This window comes from Chrysochloris asiatica, unplaced genomic scaffold (assembly GCF_000296735.1).
Source record: "Chrysochloris asiatica unplaced genomic scaffold, ChrAsi1.0 scaffold00084, whole genome shotgun sequence".
Classification (NCBI taxonomy): Eukaryota; Metazoa; Chordata; class Mammalia; order Afrosoricida; family Chrysochloridae; genus Chrysochloris; species Chrysochloris asiatica.
The window spans coordinates 3,068,346-3,076,360 of NW_006408602.1; positions in this window are offsets into that span (position 1 = coordinate 3,068,346).

The window sequence follows — 8,015 nt, forward strand, 5'->3', positions numbered from 1 at the left end:
AAAAGATGCTGCAAGCCATACCCCTGAGAAACTCCCTTACATCAGATCAGCATTGTAATGGAATTAAGAGTATTGCAGTACTAGGGGAAGGCCATCTCTATCAGTTCTGGGGCAAGATCTTTGTCTCCTTTCATCATCTGTAGGCCCAGTATTCCTTGGAGATTTTTCTGTGTTTTGCCATCAATCTTCCTCTGGATCAAGAATCTTCATAGTGCAGGAGGCTCCAGATCAAATAGACTGCAGGTTACTTTCTTGATTATAATATGTCCCCTTCTCTCTGCTCACTTATCTCTCCTTATATTTTTGCAGGATAAAAGATGTTGCAAGCCACAGCCCTGAGAAATTCCCTTACGAGATTGTGATGGAATTAAGAGTATTACAACTCACCCTTATTCAATTTATTGGCTTATCATATCAGATCACATCATGGGGAATCAGCCCATAACTGTCACATTGTATCATACATCATTACATAGAATCATGACCCAGCTAAATTGACATATATTTCAAATTGACACCTTAGAATCTTGCTCAGAAGAGTATTTCTCACTTCTCACAGAGCAGTTATATACTTAAGTACTTAAAAGTTATAGGTTACCAGATTTAAATAATTTTCTTTAAATGTTTCAACAATATTGGATTCTTCCAAGAAAAATTTAATCTTGATTCAAATCTCCTAAATCTATCAACACCCCTCAGACTGTTACTGATTCATTATCAGGCATGAGACAGTAATATTTTAATTTGTTTTGTGTAAGCAAAGTGTTCAACATTACTGTATCATCAAAATGGGAATACAACCCAATGTGGTGTTTTAGGACTCCTGTTGTGGTGCTATAGTATAAGCACTGGACTGTGAACCACAGGTCAGTAGTTCAACCCACAAGCTGTTCCTCAGTAGCCCTATATCCAGGGTTACTGAGTTAGAACTAACTCGGTGACATTTAACAAAAACAACAATGTTATTTTAGATCTGACTTCTGAGTTCAAAAAAATTCAGACTAGCTTCATGTTCTATAAATAATTAGTATTTAATACACAACTCTATCCAATCCCAGGCACATATACATTTTCATACATGTCAAAAGTAGTTGGAACATTTCAGATAAAATTGCAAATATCTTTAAGTTTTCATTCTCCATTTATTTTGCAATTCCATTAACTTTTCATTCTAACCTACACTTTATTGCATCGTTTTCACAAAACCTTCATAGATTACTAGCTCATGGAGTTAGTACCATGAATTCAGTTCCAAAAACAATGACTTAACATAGAAGGCAATTAATTGTTTTCTAAGAAATCAACAACCTCAAGCAAAAAGTAATTAATTATAAATAATACTTGACAGCTGAGAGAAATCATACACTTAAATTGATTTTAGTTATATGTTTATATGAGTCTGATATATTAAGAAAATAACATTGGTTCACACAGACTTACCCTTTATTTTTAAATTTTTAGAATTGTGGACTTCCAGTTTGGGACTCAGGAAAGTCTCTTCAGTGGAAGCACGGAAAAGCCAGAAAAAGAACACTTTTCCGGGACAATATCAGAGCTTTAAATTCAATATAAAGTAAGGGGAAATAGTTTCAGGTGCCTACTGGCAGAGATATCTAATAGAGCAAGAAGGAACACGGAGATTTCTGAATCAATCAGTACTCTGCCTCTGGTCTGCAGGGCTGGCAAAGGTCAGAGGGCTGGGCCACAGACAGCATCTAGGGAGGGAAAACCAACCAGGGACTTATGGAAAAGGAGGTGTGATTTCTTTCTTTCTTTCTTCTTTCACTTTTTCTTCTTCAACTCCTGTACTCTGCCTTTCACACCCTCTCTGCCTAGTATCTACACATGGGTGGGAGCTCACCCCTAAAAGGGTCCAGCGTTGCACACACAGGGCACAATTTTTCCATGGTGCAAAGATAAAGTAGCTGAAAGTAACAGCTGAAAGTCCAGAGGCTAATCCTCCAGCAGGTTCTTAGGATGTCTGACTGTGGGATTTAGCCCAGAAGTTGGCTCTTCTACTTGGGTGGTAGCTTTTACGCCTGCCTTATCTAACAAGAGACAGCAAGTCTGGCCATACAGCCAACCTGCATTTGCACCCTGTAAAGAAAGCCCCAACATAAAAGGCAAGAGCCAATACCAACTACTATATATAAGATCATTGAGTAAACCCAAAATCTGTTAAGAACGCACTAAAGGGAGAAGGATACTGTAGATATGGAGAGACCTAACCGATCATCAGAGGTAAAAGTATGAACAATCTTTCTTCTACTCATTTCTCATTCTCTGTCTGTGCACCTCCATGACAGTGACTAGAGGGGTTGCCTGCATGAGTGACATCACTACCGTCCCATGAAGGTTTCCACAGTATATACACACTGGAATGCTCAGCAAAGACTGTTGGACTAATTTGCTACAGGATTATGGTTGTTGTTGTTTCTTAAGTTTTTGCTTTTACTTTTGTTTCTGTTTTTGCCTTTTTGGTCTTACCTTTTTCCTTGGGGTGGGAGCTTTCTCTCCCTACATTACCCAAGATGAGACAGCAACCATGGCCATATAGCCAAGTTACAACATATGGTATACTATCCCACCATGTGGGTAGGAGTCAATACAAGCTGGTACACATTACATAGCAACCAACACTTGATAAGATTACTCACATTTGAATAATAAGAGACATGAAAAGGGAAGCCTATCTCCAGAACACACCCACAAAGAGAGACACTCAGTAAGCTTAAAAATACAGCAACATGACATTCAGTTAGTCATTGAAAATACATCTAATGACTGAACACGTCCACGAACCAACAAAAGATCTCAGCACATGACCAGACACAGAAAAGTGTAACTGAGAAAAATGAGCTGGAGGTGGGTATAGACTTCCCGTTAGAAGAATAGCAGGCTTTGGATCTGCCTGAGAAGGAATTCAGGAAAATAATATTGAGACACAACCAAATGCTTCACAGAGGGTTGAAGGAAAATAAGGAAGAAGTCAGGAAAGTGTTACAGGAACAATCACATAAGATAGATATAGCATTAGAAACAATTCAAAACCTGCAAAAAGAGGTCCACCCCAAGAAGGGGGCTTAAATTGAGCCCTTATGAAATTGTATATAGTAAACCTTTCCAAGCAGCTTCCCTCGACCCTCTACCTGACCTCACCCAAGATTTGAAGGTGCACCTTCACCACTAACTTTCTATTATTCTTAAAATTGCTCTTCCTAGGTCTGCTTCCTCCCCTACAAATAACCTGAACCCTTCAGCCTGGAGATCCTGGTCTGCTCAGAATGTGGAGAGATGGACCTGAAAACCAGTTAGAAGAAAAGTGAACTGGACCCTGGGAAGTCTTTCTTGTCACCTGTCAGCTGTCAAATTAGCCAGACTCAAAGCTTGAACACACCATACCAGAATCAAATCTTACCTGTCAGTCAACAGGACCATCTAGACATCAGAAGCAACTAGAGAAATCCAACTAAAGATAAGAGGATGCCCTTAAAATAATATATCTCTTGCTCTTTACAATGGGATTCTCACATTATCCCTTTCAATGTGATGAAAACATTTGGGTCTGTTTAGATTGGAGTGTAATGAATGTATCTGATTTTTGTCTTTCTGGAGCCACTCACATAGAACAGACCTTCACCTCATGTTTAGTAGGGGTATGTACTCCTTTAGTGTTAATTAGAAATTTTAACCTGTTTCGATATATTTAAAAGAATATCACTTATTGACATCTACAATTGGGGTCTGGTGGTAATGAGAAAAGAGACATATTCTCTATTCAGCTTAGAGCAGCTTCCTGCAGTGTCCATTGTGTGCAGTTCTCCAGATGTATGATTGATTGCAAATCCTTAAACACCATTCTAAATTGTATAGACATAGAAACAATGTCCTTTGCTAACAGACATACTAAACTACCTTCTGGGTGGTTCCTCCTGTGGGCATCAGGTTTTTTTGAATGTTCCTCCCAATGCCTCAGAGGGACCCTGTTCCTGTTCCCTTAGATGATTCACCATATTTTTACCTAGGATCCAGGATTTAAAAGAAACAAAGAGTCAACTAACCTGGGAAGTTAATTTACAGATTATTTAGCCCTACAGAATACGTGGCTTTGTGTCTGGTTTTCATGCCATGGTTATTGCCCCAAATGTAGATGTAAGTTGGCCAGCTTGCTCAATGGTCAAAGCTCTAAATGCAACTTCCCAAGCATTTAATGCCCAAAATGTACAACTAGGACAGGTCAGGGTGGCAGTATTGGAAAACATGACTGCTATAGATTATTTACTTTTACTTTAATAATCATGGGTATGAAAAATTAGACTGTGTTGTTTTAATCTCTCAGACAATTCTGAATTAATTTAATAAAACTGAAAAATGTTAAAGGAATAATTTTTGACATTCAAAAGAGAAAGGGCTACTGTGGAGTAGATATTGAAAGTTGGTTATCTTGGTTACCTAATTTAGGATGGCTACGTACATTAGTAGTGGGGTTCAGGGTTTGTATTGTCATAGAAATTTTTATATGTTGCTGTATTCAATGTTAACCTTGTTGTATTACCATATGTAAAACCTGTTGCTTTAAATGACCTAAACTTAATCCCTTTGATCCACAAAATAATGCCCAGGAACAAAGTAGTTATTTTCATTTGAAATAGATTTCATAGAAATGAAATAGAAAAATAAGAGTAGGGATTGATAGCATGGACCTACTGACCTAAACAGAATGAAGTCAGTTTAGTCATTAGATGTTGAAGTTAGTTAAGGATCAGCAAAGCTAAAATGTTTAAGAAGGATTCTTACCTGTTTGTTCCCCTTTCTCAGAAGAGTAGGGCATTGCCTGATTGTTCCTTTTTCCCAAAAGATGGAATGTTTGAGAAGAACATTGCCTGATTGTTCCTTCCCGCCACCCCACCCCAAAGATGCTATCTTGATGTTAAAATAGATTGCAGATACATCCAAATGTAACTTACCCTATATAATGTTCCTGCTCTTCATAATGGACAAGACAATCTCGAGAAGCTATTCTCACCATCCTCCAGACTGCTGACTTTCTGTTAATAAAGCTTGCATTGGATCTCTAAAAAGAAGAAAAAAAGGGGTCCAAATGGTTAATAATAAAATATCAGAAATGTACAAATACACTGAAAGAGCAACTGAAGAGATAGAAGCCAGAACCACTGAGCTGAAAGACAAATCTCTCAATACTGCTAAGATAGAAGAGCAAACAGAAAAAAGAATAATATAATTTAAAAAAAATCTGAAGAGATTCTAAGATTCATGTTGGATAACATGAATAGGAATAACATAAGAATTATTAGCAATCCAGAACAAGAAGAATCACACAGATCCACAGAGGAGATAGTTGAGGAAATTCTGGGAGAAAATTTCCCTAACATCTTGAAGGATGAAAAGATAAGTATTCAAGAAGCTGAACAAGCCCCAGGAAAGATAGGCCCCAAAATAAATTCAACAAGAAATATCATAATCAAGCTCTCCAAAATCAAAGACAAGGAGATAATCCTAAAAGCAGCCAGGGAAAGGAGAAGTGTTATTTACAAAAGCAAACAAATCACCTGAAGCTCAAACCTCTCAGTAGAAACCATGCAGAAAAGAAGGCAATAGGGAAACATATATAAAACCCTAAAAGAAAAAAACTGCCAACCAAGAAACATCTACCAAACAAAGCTGTCAATAAAATATGACGGTGCAATGAAAACATTCAAGGATAAACATTAGCTAAGAGACTTTGTCAAAGCCAAACCAGCACTTCAAAACACCCTAAAAGGAGTTATTTGAACTGAAAACCAACAAGAACAGACAACAACCAGAGATTGACATACGTAGCAATACCACCCATAACCATGTCAACAAATAGAAAACTCTAGAATAGAACAAAATTACAACAATGAATACAGAGGACCTGGGAGGTCAATCAAAGAGCAAAGAAACAACAATATTAAAGAAGGGTAAAATATAGGAAGAGAAAACCAGGGGATGCAGTCAGGTAGATTGCAGGATAAAATAGACTGTCTCAAATGGAGGAAAAAGCTAGTAATTCATAGGGTAACCTCAAAGACAATTAATACTTCACAACATACCAAGAAAATTAAAAATCAGGAAGAACATGAAAACATTAAAAATAAGAAGAAACTGAAAAGATAGAAAACTAAAAACATGAACGCAGCACAGGAAGGCATGCAGAATAAAGGAACCAAAAGCACCACAAAAAAAAAAAAAAAAAAAACCTAACATAATGACAGCAATTAAGTCATAAGGGGCTCTGGTAGTATAGTGGTTATGAATCGGGCTGCTAATCTCATTGTAAGCAGTTCAAAACTACAACCTGTTCTGTGGGAGAAAGATGAGACTTTCTGTTCCCTTAAATATTTACAGTCTTGGAAACCCTGTATGGGGTAGCTATGAGTCGGAACTGACTCCATGGCATATAACAACAACAATCAATAATTACACTGAATGTCAATGGATTAAATGCACCAGTTAAGAGACAGAGAGTGGCAGAATGGACAAGAAAACAAGGTCCTTCAATATGCTGCTTGAAAGAGACACATCTTTCACACAAAGACAAAAACAAATTAAAAGTCAAAGGATGGAACTAAACATACCAAACTAATTGCAATAAAAAATGAGCTGGAGTAGCAATATTAATCTCTGATAAACTTTAAGGCAAAACCCAGTATAAGAGATAAAGAAGAACACTATTTATGATTAAAGGTCAATTGAACAAGATGGCATAACCATAATAAAAAACTACACTCCCAATGAAAGAGCCCCAAGATATACAAAGCAAACCCTACTAGAATTGAAGAAAGAAACAGACAAATCTACGATAATAATGGGTGTTTTTAATACACCACTTTCAAAAAAGGATAGAACAACCAGAAAGAAACTTGACAAAGATACAGAGGAACTAACACCACAACCAATTTGATCTCATGGATGTGTACAGAGCATTCAACCCAACAACAGCACAATACAAATTCTTTTCCAGTGCACGTGGAACGTTCTCCAGAATAGACCTTGTATTATGCCACAAAACAAGCCTCCATAAATTTTCAAACATCAAAATACTGCAAAGCATCTTCTCAGACCACAATGCTATAAAATTAGAAATCAACAATAGGAAGACCAAAGAATTAAAGTCAAATACATGGAAACTGAATAACACCCTGCTGAAAAGCTACTGGGTAGTAGAAGAAATAAAATGTGATCTCACAACATTCCTAGAAACAAATGAGAATGAAAACATAACATACCAAAATCTTCGGTAAATGGCAAAAGCAGTGCTGAAAGGATAATTTATTGCAATAAATGCACACATCCAAAAGAAAGAGCCAATATTAACACATTAACACAGCATCTCCAACAGTTAGAAACAGACCAACAAAGCAAGCCTACAATCACCAGAAGAAAAGAGATAATAAAGATTTGAGCAGAAATAAAAGAGATAGAAAACAGAAAAAATATAGAAAGAATCAACAGGACAAGAAGGTCGTTCTTTGAAAGGATTACTAAAATTGACAAGCCATTGGCAAACCTAACCAAAGAAAAGAGAGAGAAGACAAAAACAACACACATAAGAAACCACATGGGTGATGTCACAAGGGAAGCAATGGATATAAAAAGGATAATAACAGAATACTTTGAAGAGTTGTACTCCAACAAATTTGAAAACTTAGAAGAGATGTATACTTTTTTAGAAAAACAAGACCTACCTAAACTTATACAGAATGAAGTAGAAAACTTGAACAGACCCATAAAAAAAGGAGAAGTTGATCAAGTAATCAAAAAACTCCCAACCAAAAGAAGTCCAAGTCCAGATAGCTTTACTGGTGAGTTTCACCAGACATTCAAGGAAGAGTTGTCTTTAATTCTACTCAAATTATTAAAAAATATAGAAGAGGATGGAAAGTTTCCTAATACATTCTATGAAGCAAGCATAACCCTCATACCAAAACCAGGGAAAGACATCACTAAGAAAGAAAATTATAGACCAATAT